At 46.9% G+C, this 17930-nt stretch overlaps 1 protein-coding gene across 8 annotated transcripts in view; it reads right to left on the bottom strand.

Moving 5' to 3' along the window:
* The window catches only part of CPPED1 (calcineurin like phosphoesterase domain containing 1), a 103460-nt gene that overhangs the window by 65882 nt on the left and 19648 nt on the right, over positions 1-17930 (bottom strand). The window lies entirely within an intron of this gene.

Below are 17930 nucleotides of genomic sequence, written 5' to 3' on the forward strand. Positions count from 1 at the left end.
AAAGGTCCTCTCAGCATGCTCTCGAATGGTACCAAATTAAAAACACTGTGTAATTATTTACAGGAGACGGCGGTGTGTCAGAGCATTTGGCTGAAAATACCATGTTTCCAAATACATTTCATCGGAAGCTAGGGTTGCTCTGAAACAGAACAAAATACATGGGAACGAAAGGCAGAGGAGGATCTAGTCACTTCGGTCTGGCACAGTGTCAAGTGAGGATAAAGGAAAACAAGTGAGGACATCACTCCATCACTGCCACCACCAAAGCCAGTCAGAGGCCCTGTAGTTTATGGCCTTGTTTCATCCCCCAGACGACCCGAGAGCACAGACGTCACCACCCCTGGCTTCCAGCTAAGGAAGCAGAGGCTCAGCGAGGCCTAGGCACTTGCCCACAAACAGCTCATAAATGACACTCAGTTTTCAACTCGGGTCTGTCTGTCTCCGAAAAGTGTAGATGCTGTCAACACCTACTATGTAGGGAGGTTCTGGGATACAAGTGGATAAATGGCAGAGAACCTATCTTCAGGAGGTTCCCAAGCCGGGAGGGAATTGTGCGAAACGGTCCCCAGTCACTGTGTCAGCCGGTCCTCCCGCGTGTCCGCTGGCACAGCTAATGCTTTCCATTTTCATGATTTTCCAGCTGTACAGAGTCCGGGCTTAAAGACATTAAGTAACTAGCCCAAAGTCACAAGTTAATTAGTCATGTCTTCTGACTCCGAAATCCAGGCTCTTAACGAGACTGTGTGTGTCAGACAAACCAAGATGACAGACCGAGCCAGGCACCACAAGAATGAAATAGACCGACTATTGGGTTCCGAAGTAGAAGCGATCATTAGAAACTGGGGATTCTGGAGAGGTCTTCAAAAGACAGGAAGTGGAGCTGAGTTTCAAAGGAAGAGATGCTGACGATGATGAGGACAATGGCAACAGCGACAACAAAGATGGAGGACGATGAAGGGGGATGGGGAGGATGGCCCAGCACCATTTATTCCATGAGTATTTTGTGCCAGCCCTTTTACGTTCTTTATCTTGCGTCATCCCCACAAGAAGCCTCTGCACGGAGGTACCATCATTAGCCTCGTTTACAGAGGAGGCCCAAGGTCACGCGGCCATGACAGGATGCAGTTGGGACTGGTACCCAGGCAGGGAAGACGGATGTTGTGGCCTGTGCTCTTCATCACTGGCTCAGACCACCCCTCTGCAAACCAGAGGTGAAAGGAACATGACATACACCCTGCATCTCCCGAGGGGAGGAGCTGCAAAGTCACCCTGCAGGATGGGGGGCACAGAGGTGTGCCGGATGGAGGCAATCTATTGTAAGCACACCACACGGGTGACGGGAGGAGCACAGGACGCAGTGGAGGTGGACAATTTGATGAGGCGGCCACACTCTTTGTAGAGAGCTCAGTCAGGCAGCTGCAAAAGTCCTGGCATGAGTGTCGGGGCTAACACGGTGGAGGGGAGTCAAAGCTACAGAAGACGGGCTGCACTGGGCAGGGGTCGGGCGAGGAGGAAAGGTGGTTCAAGAATGAATCCAGAAAGTAAACATCCTTATGACTGAAGGAACAATGAGACGCCACCAGATAGAAAGGAAGCTCTAAGGACAGCGAGTCTGGGTTTCTCACGATGAAAGTGAGGCGTGAGTGGAACAAGGCAGATACCCACGGAGAAGCACAGAGTGAACTCTGGCCTGGGGACCGGGGTCAGGGGAGTAATTGGGAAGCACCTAAAAGAAACAGCGTGCAAGCTTCCAGAGGTCAGCCTCTTTCCTGCAAACAAGTGATTCTGGCTAGTTTAAGCAGAGTAGCAATTTACTAAAGGATATCAGGTAGCTGGGATTCAAAGAAAGCTGGAGAACCAGGTTGCAAGGCTAAAAGGGCAGAAGCAGCACCTCAAATCACATGCAAAAATGCTTCCAGGGAGAAACACTGGCCGGGACGCAGCCCCCAACCCCCACCTGCCCACTGACACTGGATGGCCATGCTAGATGATAGTAACGTCATGACCCTGCCCACTGCTGCCCCTGGAATGTGGGTGTAGGTGGAACCCCTCACCAGGACGGACCCTACCTCTTCTGTGTCTACAGCTGAAGTTCCACAACCTGCTTCAGGCGGATGTGAGTGGTTGAAACCAGGTCACGTGCCTGAGTCCTAGCTGCAAGGGAAGCCAGAAAGAGCATCAGGGCATCTGGCTCCAATCACAGCAGGTGGTTTCTGCCTCCCTGGGGAGGGACAGTGGCATTCAAATGCACGGGGAGGCTAAGCGTAAGCATCCACTGCAAGCATCTGATTCTGTCTTTTCTAAATAATCGATGAAGTTCGCCTTTCATAGGTAGAAAAATCTTTACATGTCTCGGAACGAAAAGAGTTCCACATGGTGATTTTAAAAGTCTGAAGAAGACGGTGGCATTCATCACTGGTGAGTCTAGGGGCTGCTATGATGATATGGTCGCTTTTTTCTGCTGTTGGGGGCCCAGTGGTCCTGGCGTGGGCTGCCAGCAGGCCTGGTCACCAGGAACGAGAAAGCTGTCCCTTAAAGCCCCTCCTGGAGTCTCTGCGGTCAGTGCAGAGCCTGCTTTGGATCCTCTGACCCCCCTCCCCACTCTCCCTCTCTCTCTCAGAAATAAGTAAACATTAAAAAAGAAAGACAGCTGTCTTCCATTCAGAATTGCTGCAAAGCTCCCACATCCCACAGCATGTATCAAGCGTTTGGAGATCCCTGGGTTATGGACTCTGGGGACCATTTTTAATTTACCGATAACTGAAATTTTAAAACCTAACATCTTTGAGTACTGCTGCCCTGGTCTATTAAACAAAGAAAAGCAACTCCCATGACAATATCATCCTATTAACCTCAACCTGATAATGCTGATGTGGCCCAGGGTTGGCAGGATGGCCTAAATTGCAAATAAATGGCACCTGTTTCCACCTGCACAGACCTGCACGGCCTCACCCTTAAATGGACACAGAGACAGACCATTTTGTATTGTGTAGGTTTAGATCCAAAAGAGTATGTTGGGGTGGGGGGGGGGGTGGCGCCTGGGTGGCTCAGTCAGTTGAGCGACCAGCTGAGGCTAAGGTCATGATCTCGCGGCCTGTGAGTTCAAGCCCCGCATCGGGCTCTGTGCTGACAGCTCAGAGCCTGGAGCCTGCTTCGGATTCTGTGTCCCCCCGCTCCCCCCCCCACCTCTGCCCCTCCCCCACTCATGCTCTGTCTCTGTCTCTCTCTCAGAAATACACATTAAAAATATTTTTTTAAAAAAACAAAAAAGCATGTGGGGGTGGCTGTCATCAAATTCAAGTCGGGAACACTTGTCCCCACCCGCCTTCACCCCGTTCCCCTAGTTCTCATGCAGCCTTGGCCCGTCGTGCCCTTCTCTCTAGGACGTCTGTGCTCTGCAAGGGTCCAGTAAAAGGGGGCTATGCTCTGAGTTCTGGGGCTGGGCTCGGCCCAGCATCCCATAACCAGCTGGGCAGTGCTGGGAGAGGCGTCAGACCTGACTGTTTGCTTGTCGGGAGGAAGGGACAAGAATACCATCATTTCATAATAACACAGCTACCTGCCTTGGTGGCTCTCCACTACCCCGAGTGCTACTATTTTTTTTTTTTTAATTTTTTTTTTCAACGTTTTTTATTTATTTTTGGGACAGAGAGAGACAGAGCATGAACGGGGGAGGGGCAGAGAGAGAGGGAGACACAGAATCGGAAACAGGCTCCAGGCTCCGAGCCATCAGCCCGGAGCCTGACGCGGGGCTCGAACTCACGGACCGCGAGATCGTGACCTGGCTGAAGTCGGACGCTTAACCGACTGCGCCACCCAGGCGCCCCCCGAGTGCTACTATTTATGGTAACAATGTCTGTGGCCACTTCAGTTTACCTAATGATGAGGAACAAACCAGGAAATACTGTTTTTGAAGTAATTAAAAAGAAAGAAAAGGCGGCCACACATACCAGCAGCTGAACTCCACTCCGTGAACCTGCTAGTTAGTTTCCAACATTTTCAGACAAAATATCCTTAACGAAAACTGGGAAGGATGAAGAGTTAAGAGTCTTATGATAAAGAGACTGATTCTCAACTGCTGAGGACGGCAAACTGGGGTTTACCTGAGGCAAAGAGAGCGGCCACTCTCCACCGCCTCCCTTCTGTTTACTGCCCGGGACTGCCATTTCCACATTAACAACACCCTCTCCTTTATTTGTACTTCTTTTGTCGGCGGGGGTGGGGGGGTGGGTGGGGGGCCAGTGTAGGAGTGAGGTTCATACACAGAAGACAGTAAGTTTGATTTTGTGGGTCACAGGGATATTGTTTAGCAACAGGATAAAAATACTAAAATGTCCTAGTTGTGCCACATATTAGGACAAAGCCCCACTTTTCTTAGTATTACCATTTGATTCAACAATCTACTTTTTTGGAATACATTATATATGTACATATTTTTTAATGTTTATTTATTTTTGAGAGAGCACACGCACAAGCAGGGGCGAGGCAGGGAGAGACAGCGACACAGAATCTGAAGCAGGCTCCAGGCTCTGAGTTGTCAGCAAAGAGCCCAACATGGCGCTCCAACTCACAAACTGTGAGATCATGACCTGACCTGAGGTGAAGTCCAATGCTCAACCAACTGAGCCATCCAGGCGCCCCGATGTATTTTGTTTTATTTAAATGCAAGTTAGTTAACATACAATGAGTATAATAATGATTTCAGGAAGAGAATTTAGTGATTCATCACTTACACATAATACCCAGCGCTCATCCCAATAAGTGTCCTCCTTAATGCCCATCGCCCACTTAGCCCATCCCCTTACCCAACACCCCACCAGCAATCCTCAGTTTGTTCTCTGTATTTGAGTCTCCTATGGTTTGTCTCCATGTCTTTTTACCTTATTTTTGCTTCCCTTCCCTTATGTTCATCTGTTTTGTTAAATTCCACATGTGAGTGAAATCATCTATTTATCTTTCTCTGTCTTATTTCGCTTAGAATAATAACCTCCACTTCCACCCACCTTGTTGCAAATGGCAAGATTTCATTTTTTGATGACCAAGTAATATTCCACTGTACATATATACCACATCTTCCTTAGCCATTCAACAGGCGATGACATCCGGGCTCTTTCCATAATTCAACAATCCACTAAGAGTTTATCTCACAGGCTAACAACAAAAAGCAGATAAATAGAACGTGGTCTATCCACATGCTGTGGTATTATTCATACATGAAAAAGAAGCAAGCACTGACACATGCTGCAATGTGGACAAACCTTGAAAACATGGTGCCCAGTGAAAGACGCCAGTCCCAAAGGACTGCGTGTTACAGGATTCCATTCGTACGAAATGTCCAGAGCTGGTAAATCCAAAGAGGCTCAGAGTATGCTAGTGGTTGAGGAGGGCCGGAGATGAGGATGGGCTGGAGGGAAACAGGCAATGACTGCTAATGGGCACAAAGCTTCTTTTGGGATGGATGAAAACGTCTGAAGTGGACGGTGGTGATGGTCACACAACTCCGTGAATATAGATGAAACCACTGATCTATACACTTTAAATGGGTGAAATACAGGGGCGCCTGGGTGGCGCAGTCAGTTAAGCGTCCGACTTCAGCCAGGTCACGATCTCGCGGTCCGTGAGTTCGAGCCCCGCGTCAGGCTCTGGGCTGATGGCTCGGAGCCTGGAGCCTGTTTCCGATTCTGTGTCTCCCTCTCTCTCTGCCCCTCCCCCGTTCATGCTCTGTCTCTCTCTGTCCCAAAAATAAATAAAAAACGTTGAAAAAAAAATTTAAAAAAAAAAAATAAATGGGTGAAATACATAGTATGGGAATTCTATGTCAATAACAAGCTCTCATTTAAAAAACGCCACAAGGGGTGCCTGAGTGGCTTAGTTGATTAAGCGACCGACTTCCACTCAGGTCATGATCTCGCGGTTTGTGAGTTCAAGCCCCGCGTCGAGCTCTGTGCTGCCATCTCGGAGCCTGGAGCCCGCTTCGGATTCTGTGTCTCCCTCTCTCTCTGCCCCTCCCCTGCTCACGCTCTGTGTCTCAGTAACAAATAAACATTAAAAAAAAATTTTTTTAGGGGCACCTGGGTGGCTCAGTCAGTTAAGTGGCCGACTTCGGCGCAGGTCATGATCTCACGGTTCGTGAGTTCGACCCCCGCGTCGGGCTCTGTGCTGACAGCTCAGAGCCTGGAGCCTGCTTCGGATTCTGTGTCTCTCCCTCTCTCTGCCCCTCCCCTGCTCACGCTCTCTCAGTAACAAATAAACATTAAAAAAAATTTTTTTAGGGGCACCTGGGTGGCTCAGTCGGTTAAGTGGCCGACTTCGGCTCAGGTCATGATCTCACGGTTTGTGAGTTCAAGCCCCACGTCGGGCTCTGTGCTGACAGCTCAGAGCCTGGAGCCTGCTTCGGATTCTGTGTCTCCCTCTCTCTCTGCCCCTCCCCTGCTCATGCTCTGTCTCTGTCTCAAAAATAAATTAAAAAAAAAAAATTTTTTTAAACGCCACTAGCAGGAATAATCGTGATTATTGTACAACAGTATTAAATTCCAGACCGCATTAACCATTATCTCTCAGTAACAAATAAACGTTAAAAAAATTTTTTTTAAACACCACTGGCAGGAATAATCGTGATTACTGTACAACGGTATTAAATTCCAGACCGCACTCTAAGCACTTTTTAAAGTTTTATGAGAAGTCTGCGAAGTACCGTTATCACCCGCATTTTACAGACAAGGAAACTCAGCCAGAGAGGGAGGTAATTTGCCCAAAGTTATCCGGCTGGTAAAGAAGAGGTCCAGGATTTGAATTTAAGCACGTGGACTGCACGGCCACATTCTTAACAGCTGTGCGTGTGCACAGAGGTGCAGGGTCACACGGGGGGCCCTACGGTACTGGTCATGACAGAACACGGGACACAACCAAATGCCCACCAGTCGGGGGCAGATGACGCACGCTCTGGTATCTCGTGCCCTGAAAACAGCAACGGGCACCTGCACACGCTGCCACGGAAGAGAACAGAAACAAGAGAAATAAATGCTGGCTCTTCTCTGCTCCCATTTTGTTGTTTTACAAAACACTGTGCACGCAGTGTATGTATGCTTGCTGCCCTTCTATCATTTTTCATGAAAAGCCAGTGTGGTGTTCTCAGAGGAGAAGTACACCAGGGGTGGTGGGGACACTGACTACTTCTCTGGATACCTTCTGGATTTGATGTCACCGTTGACACCGTGAGCACAGCGCGGCTACCAAGAGTGCTCTGGCTCCACGGAAGCCGCTCCGGCCCAGCACGCCTTCCCTCACAGCCGCCGGCACTCACGAAGGCCACCAGATTAGATTATGCCATTTGTGCGGCCTCTCGCTCCCTGCCTCCCTCCTTGGCCCGCTGGACGCCTCCTGAGGCTATACAGGCACTGGGCCTGCTTCTCGCTAAGCTGGACCAGGCAGACCCCCCCCCCACCCCCATACTTACCTGCTGTGACTGATCACACAAACGAGCCAACGAATTACAGCCGACTGGCCTGACTTGGACTACAGACGGTCAAGGCCAGAGCAGACCAGCGGAGGGGGAGGACGCTGCTCTGGGATACATGGGGACTGGGGACCGCGAGGCAAAAGCAGCCTTGAGTGGAAACTTAAGAAAAGGATTTATTCCTTCCAATTAAAAACATTTAGTTTCATCTAGTGCCAGAGAATTTACAGAGCCGTAATCCCATCTCGCCATCTCGAATCTTTTCCATTATCTTCTTCTAATTAATTGAGCTATGCAAATTCATTGATCTAAAACTCTGCAAGCCTAAGCAGTACTCACGTAGTCATTTGGCGCCACACTGCCAACAGATCAAGCTTAATCAGGTTCTACTACTTCTTAAATTATACATGTTATTAGACAAAATTCATTTAGTTTTGCATCTAACAGCTACAGCTTATTACACTGGCTGCTCCCAGACGTTTCCTGCGACTCACTGCTGAATCTGTACTATGAGCCAACTTGGGGTGCAATTAATAAATGCTCGACACAACTGGGGGCTTCGGTAAGGTATGGAAAGCGCTTCACTGTGTTTTCAGGAGGCGGGGGTGGGGATGATGAAGCAAAATCTATTATCCAAGTGAAATGTCTAAAGTGCCTACCTTACAGATCAATATAGAATTTCTTCACAAGAATATTTATGGATTATGACAGCAGTGTTTCACCCAAACAATACATAAAGGAGGGAAGAGACAGTAAATTTTTTATACAACCCAAATAATATATATTCAAAAGAACTCGCCATGGTTTACCAATAAACTACTCAGGAACTAGAAGGGAACAATCTAGAATTCCAAACACGCAGGCGAGTCTCTAAATTCTGAGGGTTACAAAACAGGCACCTTCAGCAGTTCTGGCACTTAAATGTGCTGCATCCCAGCCTCTTGTTATATTTCTCATTTCACATTCTAATCACTTGACCAATTACCTGATAATTGAACCCCTTTGGGATCATGCTCCCTTTTTAGTATTTCATTTAGTGGCAGAAAATAGGCCCATCAAAAGTGGGAAATGTGCCAATTCCAGGAAATTAGTGTTTAGAGTGAAAAACAATGAGAGGAGAGGTATAAATGTTTCAATCAGCTAGGTGAGCGTGAGGAAGTCACGGGTTCTATATGATAATATCCATTTACCAGGGAACTCTACAAGCTTCCGCAGCATCCATCCGCTGTCCCTGGAAACTCCCCAGGGCAGGGCAGAAACTGGAACTGGGCTCAAGAGCAGACCCCCACAGGTTCTCTGCCCAATGGCCTCTAATGTTCACCTCCCCTCGAGGGAAAGTGCCCTCAGACGGAAGCCACAAGCAGGGGCGGTCAGCTCCTTGGTTGCTTAACCTTCTTTTGAGTCATGGAGTCCTTGAGGACTACAGTCCTTCTCCCCATTCCACTCCCCAAAGCATCTATGCAGATATGCTGGGGGTTTTTTGCCCGGTTTTATGGAGCTCACCGGTTGGACGCAGCCTATTCATGGACTTAACACCCAGTTTAAGAAACTGGACTCTAGCAGTCCCCCTGCCGGACATTACATCACTTAGTGCCCCAGAAAGCAATCCTCATGAAATCTTTCTTTTAAATCTACGACACTCTAGAAAAAGCTGTGTCCCTCTTAGATATGGGTTTGATCTTCTTTCTCTGGCAATCGTCTTTATTATCTCTGGCGAAACCAACATCTTATCAACCACGGGCCCTTAAGCTCTGCCTGTTTGTTTCTGCCTCCCTCTCTCTACTCTTGACTTCACACATGAACTTATATTTTCTTTGGTCTTGACTGGTCGTTTCTTACTTATATTTTTTCCTTGTGTGCTTCTATTTGTTTTAAGCCCTCCCAAACGCTTCATGGAACAAATAAACCAATGAGATAAGGCTTTCTCAATAGTATGTTTTTGATCCAAACACTGGAAACCAGAGAGAAAGAATACAGAACCCACCCCCTCCCTGCCGCCCTTAATCAAAAGGAAATTGTTCGCTAGCTCCTGTCATGTCTTTTCACTGAATAATCACACATCCACACTTTCACAGCCATAATTAGGAAGCCTTTTAGCCTTTAGTTAAAGGTAGCGTTTCTGCCACTGAGTTTATACTTTGGTCAATTATAATATCCACAAGTTGACTACGACGAGACAGCTCCAGCTGGCAAACAACAGGGTGTCCATATGTGCACACGGATAAGGGCTCTGAATCTGGGGTCCACGGGGATCTGTGAATCTAGATGGGAAAAAACCTGCATTTCCACTAACCTCTGATATTTAGCATTTCCTCCTACTATTAAGTTAAGCAGAAAATCACAGAGGTCTTATCAAGGCTCCTGTGATTGTCACCAACAGAAACCACGAGGATTTTTCATATCCCATTACAGTTGTTGTGGACACCTCATGGCATTGTTTAAGCTCAGCACCACTTTGAAATTATGGTAGTCATTAGCCCTGCTGGACTGTGTTGTGTAACAGACCAACAAAGAAGTATGCGTTTTACTCTATCAAATAATTTTTAAATATTTTGATAAGTGTATTTCAATGTGATCGGTTTCCTTTGAAATCCTATGCATTTTATTCTATGCACTTAAAAATTTATTATTTTGGGGCGCCTGGGTGGCTCAGTCGGTTGAGCGTCTAACTTCGGCTCAGGTCATGATCTCACGGTCAGTGGGTTCGAGCCCCGCGTCGGGCTCTGTGCTAACAGCTCAGAGCCTGGAGCCTGCTTCAGATTCTGTGTCTCCCTCTCTCTCTGACCCTCCCCCGTTCATGCTCTGTCTCTCTCTGTCTCAAAAAATAAATAAACATTAAAAAAAAAAATTAAAAATTTATTATTCTGAGTGGTGGTCCAGAGGTTGTTTGCTAACCTGCCAAAGGGGCCCAAGGCACACAGCAGGTTAAGAGGCCCTGACTGGGGACAAAGAGTTGACACAGCCTGCAAGGAGCACAGCCCCTCTGAGTGACACCACGTGCTGGGGGAGGGGACAGTCACGGCTGCCAGCAATGCTACTGCTGATCACACACCTAATCAGAAACGACTTTTCAAGTAATGCTCCAAGCTCCCTAATTAGTAATATTAGGTAAATTAGTTCAAACCACTTTCAATCAGCCTTGGCAGAAGGAAGGTATTGTCGCTGATTGCCTAGATGCTTTAACAGGCTCATAATGGATGTGAAGGATCTAGGGAGCCACGGGGCTGGCTGATTGCTCTGGGTTACCACTGCTCAGCATTCAGCCACACACAACCTGCTGGGAGGGCTGAGGCTCACAGCCATGCCCATGCCAGGGGCTGGGGACTTCCCATCCCAGGCAGAGCACTGCCTTGCTTTCATATGACCCCTTTTATGTTGCTGGCTGTTAAGCTGTTTGGTAAAGCGTCTTCAAATCTTAGCATTTCCTGGAGCCGGAGTAGGCACTTAAAATGAAAAACTCAAGGCTAATCACACAGGTGAGGAAACACACCTAAGTTAACTGAGCTGTTTTTCAAAACACAGCAGCAACAAATCCTACTGTGATAGGGACAAGAGGGTTTTGGTCCAATGGAAACTTTCTGAGTAGCGATGGTGGGGTGGGCACTGCCGGGACTTACCGCTTGTATAAGAGGGACTGAGATGCTGGTGGCACAGAAGAGATAACGTGGAAGTATGGGTCAGTCCCTGAGAGATGTCCTTCGGGGAAGCACGCAGCAACCCGGCCGGTGTTCAGGTCGTGCAAATGCCACAGCAGATCCCAAACCCGGACAATCCACCCAACTTCAAGCCTGAAGGAAAACTGACCTGCAGTATAGGAGAATGTCCAATGGCAGCACTGTTTAGATTAGCTCCAACAGGAGGAGATTATCACTCCTAGTTCCAACCAGGGGAGAGGATTAACCAATTACAAGATCTCATCCATGGAAGGCAATGCCCTTATTAAAAGCCAGACATAAACCTCTATGTAGCAACATACAAGGATTTTCCAGGTAGACAGAAGGGGAAAAAGGAAATCACAGAACAACATGCACTGAATAAAGACATTTATAAGACAGATATATATATATATATCTTACATATGGTGACCCCAAAGGAAGGACTTGGGTGACGTTACACAGTTGATTCTAGACACAGATGCTAAATCTTTACAAAGGAATCATATTCACGTATCAGTTGTATCATTTAATAATCTAATGAAATAATAACACAGATCCATATCAACACGAGTTTGAATACTACAAAAGATCAGAATGAGAAGGAAAAAAAAAAAAAAAAAAAGAATGTCATGTGTCCGTGCCCCTTATTTCTAGGTCAAGCAAGGACTTCTGTCTGTTGTATTCGCTGAGGCAGCACAAGCACCTAGAACACTGCCTGCACAAAGTAAGCACTCAGGAGAGACCTGGTAAATAAATGAACTGACTTTTCGTCTAATCCAGAAATTTGTACTGGGGGCCTCCCACGTGCTGACCACTTGCTAAGCACTATTGGAAACAGAGTGATTCGTTTGACCTGCATTCAGTGAACACCTTTGCCATGCTCAACAGCTTTGGGTACTGGATGAAAACACACAACCAACACAAACACACACCCCTCCCCGCCTGCAACTGCCCCGTAGGATCTCAGAATGAAGCTTGGAGGGAGGTGAACTGGTAGAGGTCGCAGGGATGTGATAAGGCCTCTTCCTGGCTTTGTTTCTCAATTCCTCTGAGGCTTTGCTTATCACAGTCTGTCTTGTACCAGAATTATGTTCATGTGTTTGGTGTCTGCCCAGTTGGGGGAAAAAGAACACCAACCCTCCTGGATTACGTGAACGCCAAAAGGACACATGGCTTATTCTCTGCCTGAAGCCCGGCCCACCAAAGCACTCCATCTTTGCTTCCTTTCCCAACTGTATCCATTCATCACAGAATTAAAATCTCCAACTGGGAAAGGTGTCTTGGGGGTCATTTGGCCGCGGTGACTCCTATCTGGACCTTGGCCTACCTGTTCACATCTCATTTAAGGCAAAGAGCTACCAAACTGAGTCCTTTTTCAGGTTCACTTGGATCTTTTCAGAAAACCACAGTCCCGTCCACAATTCTACTTTACATTCCCACAGCATCTCCCCATTCCTAACCACCACTTTGCACATTCCCTTACTTTCTGGCCCTTTACAGCCGTATCTGCAGACATCCAGCCCTTTTCTGCCTTGAAGTTAAGACTTTTCCACCTAAGTGGATTATTCTGCACTTATCTATAGCAAACATCACCTCAGTGCACATATCCTCTCCTTCAATTTGTCAAAGTCATTTCTGAATTCAATTCCATTTTCATATTCAGTCCCTTTGGTCCCAACAAAAATAGTGCCCAAAATTTAAATAGGAGAGATCCTGGGATCATTTTAACTTAGAAACTGAGATGCTTACCGCGCAGTGGGTGTGCAGAAGTTACCTTGGGAGAAAGTTAAATTGGAGGGATGGAAAAAAGCCTTCGGTTTCTAGTGATGAAAGGCTTCTTCATCCATAAATCCAAACTTATCAATATTGCAGATTCATTATGTTCTTATCCTGAACCCGAGGGGCCAGATCTGCTTTGAAGGTTGGAGTTTTTCAAACTTTAAAAACAGCAATACTGGGCGTGGGGCACATATTAAATAACCCCTCGAGCTGGATCTCAGGCAACACCCCGTAATGGAGCATAGTAATATTTTGCTGGCAAAACACATGAATATTCCCACGAAGTAGGATAAAGAAAGACTATAAATATCCTCGTGTCAGTTCAGGTCGATTTTGCTGCCAATTGAGTTAGTTTTCAAACTTGAGAAAATCTCTTAGTTTCCAGAGCTCTCTGGACTTTGGAATAGCACATAAGGGATTATGCACATGGACATAACCCAAATCAAAGAACCCATCCTCACTCTCCCAACCATTCCGCATACAAATCCTTGTAAAGCATATATGGGTGACTGCTTTCCTGAATATTTTGGGCAAGTTCTGTTTTGTTGTAGTTGCTCAAAATGGTGTTTAGGAAGCCAAGCAAAACCCACCAACTTAAAACATTTGTCTGTGAAGGCTTAGCTTGGGAAGGCTAAAGTAGGGACAGACCCCTTGTTAAGCACCATTATCTTTAACAGTTGAAGGGAATGCCCACAAACCACGAATGTACACACAAAATTTGTACCTAGTGCAAAAAACACAGGGCATGGTGCATTTTTGTCCAGCAAATACGCCTCAAAACTTTATGGCCCATAAGTAATAAGACCTGGGGATCTCTTAAAAATGCCGATTCCATCTCATTAGATCTGGGTGGGGCAGAAATTCTACATTCCAAACAAGCTCTTGACTGCTATCCTGGGGACCACCCTTTGAGCAGGGAGGCTGCCGTGTGAAGTGCATGAGGTTCGAACACAGCTGGACTGGGGTCAGATCCTGACTCCACCACCTATAAGCTGAGAGACCCCAGGAAAAGTACTTAACTGCCCTGAGCCAGTTTTGACCACCAGTTCACATGGAAATAGCAATGACACCCTCCTTTCATGACTCCAATGGGTAGGTCAGCTAGCAGCACTGGTCCTGGCACATACCCTGAACTGCATCCCTTGTATGGTAGGCTGAACAGTGGCCCCCAAAGACGTCCACATCCCAATCCCCCGAACCTGTGAATGTGTTATCTTGCACGGAAAGAGGGGAATTTGCAGATGTGATAAAGTTTGAGCTTGACATCTTTATTAGATCTTGAGGTCCTGGGTTATTGGAGAAGGCCAATAACCACAAGGGTGTTTATAAGAAAGCAGGAGGGTAGGTTTAAAGGAGAGAATATGACAGGCGCCTGGGTGGCTCAGAGCATCTGACTCTTGATTTCAGCTCAGGTCATGCTCAGAGGGTCATCGGATCAAGCCCCATGTCCAGCTCTGTGCTGAGCATGGAGTCTGCTTGAGATTTTCTCTCTCCCAATCTCTCTCTCTCTGCCCTCCCTTGCTCTCGCTCTCTCTCTCTCAAATTAAAAAAAAAAAAAAAAATAGAAGAGGATGAATCAAAGGTCAGAGAAGAGAGAAAACGCTATGCTGCTGGCTGTGAAGATGGAAATGGCCATGACCCAAGAAAGGTGGGCAGCCTCCAGAAGCTGAAGCCTGTCGAAGGCCACAGCGCTGCAGACCGAGGGCTTCTAGACTTCGGACCTCCAGGACTGCAGGACAATCATTGTGTGTTGTTCCAAGCCACTGAGCTTGCAGGAGTTTGTTACAGCAGCCACACAAAACTCACACACCTCGTACTGGAATAAGGCTAGTGCGGGCTTGCCTCGCTTTACGTTTGCACGATTTCCACAGGCCGAATCATTCATGGACGTGAAATCACGTGACAGCTGCCCAAAGCAGAGGACCATACACAAAGAACCCTTCAAGGAGCCTTTATATCCAGGGAAGAATTTGTTCCACACTGTTTTGTTTGGTTGTGGCAATTTTTAATCAACAGGCCAGACACACACATTAAAAACAAACTGTTCTACAGGCTGAAAGGACCCCCTGTACTCGAATGGCATCATCACATTCCACCTGTCGATTCCTCACATGACTGCCGAAACCGAGCAAGGTTCCCACGGACAGCATCAGTGGGTCAGAGGGACCACATCAGGGGGACCAAACAAAGTACCCTGGGCTTCAGCGTGATGGATCGAAAATCAGTGGTCTCGAGAGCACAAATGTCCATTTGCTATTGATAATGCGTTTACCACCGAGAAGCTTCATAAAATAAGAAAATACCAAGGTAACCAAAAAGACATCTGCAGAGTGAAAACATGTCTTTCAAAACTACCTGGACTTTGTCCTGCATTTCTTAGGCCTTCCCTGCAGGCCCTGGCACCATCCCTCCTTTTGCACTTCCTTTATCAGACTCTACGCTCCACAGAAGGGCTGCTCGCTCATCTCCAACCATTATATCCACAGCATCTGGCACTGTAACTGGCACTCAGTGTGTACACGCTGAGTATGTGTAGGTGAACAAATATTATGACGAATATTTATTTTTTTAACGTTTATTCATTTTTGAGAGACAGAGAGAGACAGAGCATGAGCGGGGGAGGGGTAGAGAGAGAGGGAGACACAGAATCCGAAACAGGCTCCAGGCTCCGAGCTATCAGCACAGAGCCCGACACGGGGTTCGAACCCATGAACTGTGAGATCATGACCTGAGCAGAAGTCTGACGCTTAACCGACTGAGCCACTCAGATGCCCCATGATGAATATTTATAATGGAAAAGTGCATTATGACTTTCATTAGAACAAGCATTATTCATAAAGTTCTTTTGCTCCAGTTTGAACTTAAAACTACTTGGCCCAAGATATTATTTATGGTAGAATTAAAAGTATGCTTTCTGATTTTATTTGCCTATTAATATATGCATCTGATAATTAACAATGTGCTAAGCAGTCAAAGCAAATAATTACTTTTCTAGTGTCTGCCCCTGCATATGAGCTAAATGAGGAGGAAGCCACTAATTGCATATTAAAAAATGGTAACTAGCTTTAAAACGTTCTGCTTAATCTCAGACCACAATATTCAAAACAGTTACAGTCCCTCCACTGGCTCAGTTACAAGCATCCAAAACAGTCCAACTCTTCAGAACAGATACAAATTCTGCTCGGGTCACACTGCATATAAAATATGTGCTCAAAAGATTGCCAGTTCACGTTTACAAGGTCTTCCGACCAACGGGAAAAGTTGAGCATAAAAACCGTATCTTTTAATTTACTATGCTCAGTATATTTCATTGAAGCAGCAATGAGATTGCACGGAGAGCTTTTATTTTAAATCTTATTTTGAAATATGACTGAACACATTAATGTAATTCGGAACAAGTTGGTAAACATCTACGAAAACATGCTATATAATTCTAGTGAGTCCTGTAACATTTCCGTTTGCAAAGAAAAGAAATCACTGCACATAAAAACAGTAGATTTGGAATCTGACCTTCAACTGTCCAGGAAAAGCAGAACTTTGCTCACTGGATGGTCCAGAATGAGAGATCTAGCTGATGCTACAGTGCGCACGGGCCAAATGATGCCAAAGCACCCAGCTAACAGCAAATCAGACTATAGGGAAGCATCATTAATCTGGTCAACTGGCATATTACCCTGATTTTACCTTGTCAACCAAGACTCTGGGTCCTACTCTGATTTCTAACTCCTTTAGAGACTGGGGCATCCTGTGGTCACCAAGGGTGACCAAGTGTGAATGTGCTTCTGCTCCAAGCTGCTGAGATGTCCACCCCCTGCACCTGCCCCCATGTGGTGAAGCCCTACAAGGTCGAGGTTTTGAATGCTTATTGCACTGATGGGCTCAGAAACGGAGGCCCAGAGAAGGTAAGGGGACTGGTCCAAGTTTACCCAGCACATCAGTGGCAGGTGTGGAGCTGGCATCCACCCTAGTTCAGGTCTCTATCCACTGCCTTACTTTCCTTCTTTCCCACCTTGCCGCCTCTGTATAAGCCCAATAGCAGGACAGGCTGATTCTCCGGGGATGACCGCCCTTGGGTTCCATCCAATGACATGGGCATGTCCACATTCATGAGTTTGCATAAAATATGTGTAAAAAGAGAATGAGGGGAGTTCTGAGGGTTCCTCCTGCTCATTACACTCACTGGACTTGGGGAGAGTGATTCCGGGCAGCCCTTTTTCCATCCTCACATCTTTACTTTCGGATTGTTCTCGATAGGTTGGCTGCCAGACAAGGGAAGCTTGAAAAATGAATGCAACCCAGCCTATTATAGAGTGCCTCAGCTTGTAAAGGCACTGGAAATCACATCAGGACCCAGAGTCCTGGTTTACAAGATGGCATTAGCCAAAGCAAACGTGTGGCCACTGCAGTGTTTTCTGCAATGGTCTTCAAGCCACTGCTGCTCCAAAAGCAGAGACCGCTGTTCCACTAACAGTGGACATGGGAGTCCACGCTACCTCTCTGATGGGCAGGTGGAGGTTCCACCTGCTTGTACTTGCTCACTGGACTTTATTCTTGCCTGGGAGAGAAGGTATCAGAAGGAGAAACAAAACGCAAGAGACTTCTAGAAGGCACCTGTTGTTTCTTACATTCGATCTCACTTTTCTTGTGCGGAACCATCCTGCTCTTCAGACCACACTGCTGCAGTGGAAATGAGCCCATACCCTGGTTTCAAGGGGCCAGAAGAGCAGGATGAAAGATGAGTGCCGGTCTGGGACTTTGATTGGACCACCAAGAATGAGGCATTTTCTTTCTCTTATGGTTTCTGGTAGGAGCTCCCAGGGACCACTACCTAAAGACAGCCTGCCTAAAAATGAAATCAACCCATAGGAAAGCAGGGCTGAGCAACAGAAACCAAGTCCTGATCACAAACTCTAAGCTTCTGGATCCAGCCATACCTGAAGCCCAGGGAGGCCCCTGGACTTCACAGTCCCATAAAGGAACACACATGTTTAAAAACATAGGGGCACTGCCGGGGTGGCTCAGTCGGTTAAGCCTCTGAT

Source organism: Panthera uncia, chromosome E3, assembly GCF_023721935.1.
Source record: "Panthera uncia isolate 11264 chromosome E3, Puncia_PCG_1.0, whole genome shotgun sequence".
Classification (NCBI taxonomy): domain Eukaryota; kingdom Metazoa; phylum Chordata; class Mammalia; order Carnivora; family Felidae; genus Panthera; species Panthera uncia.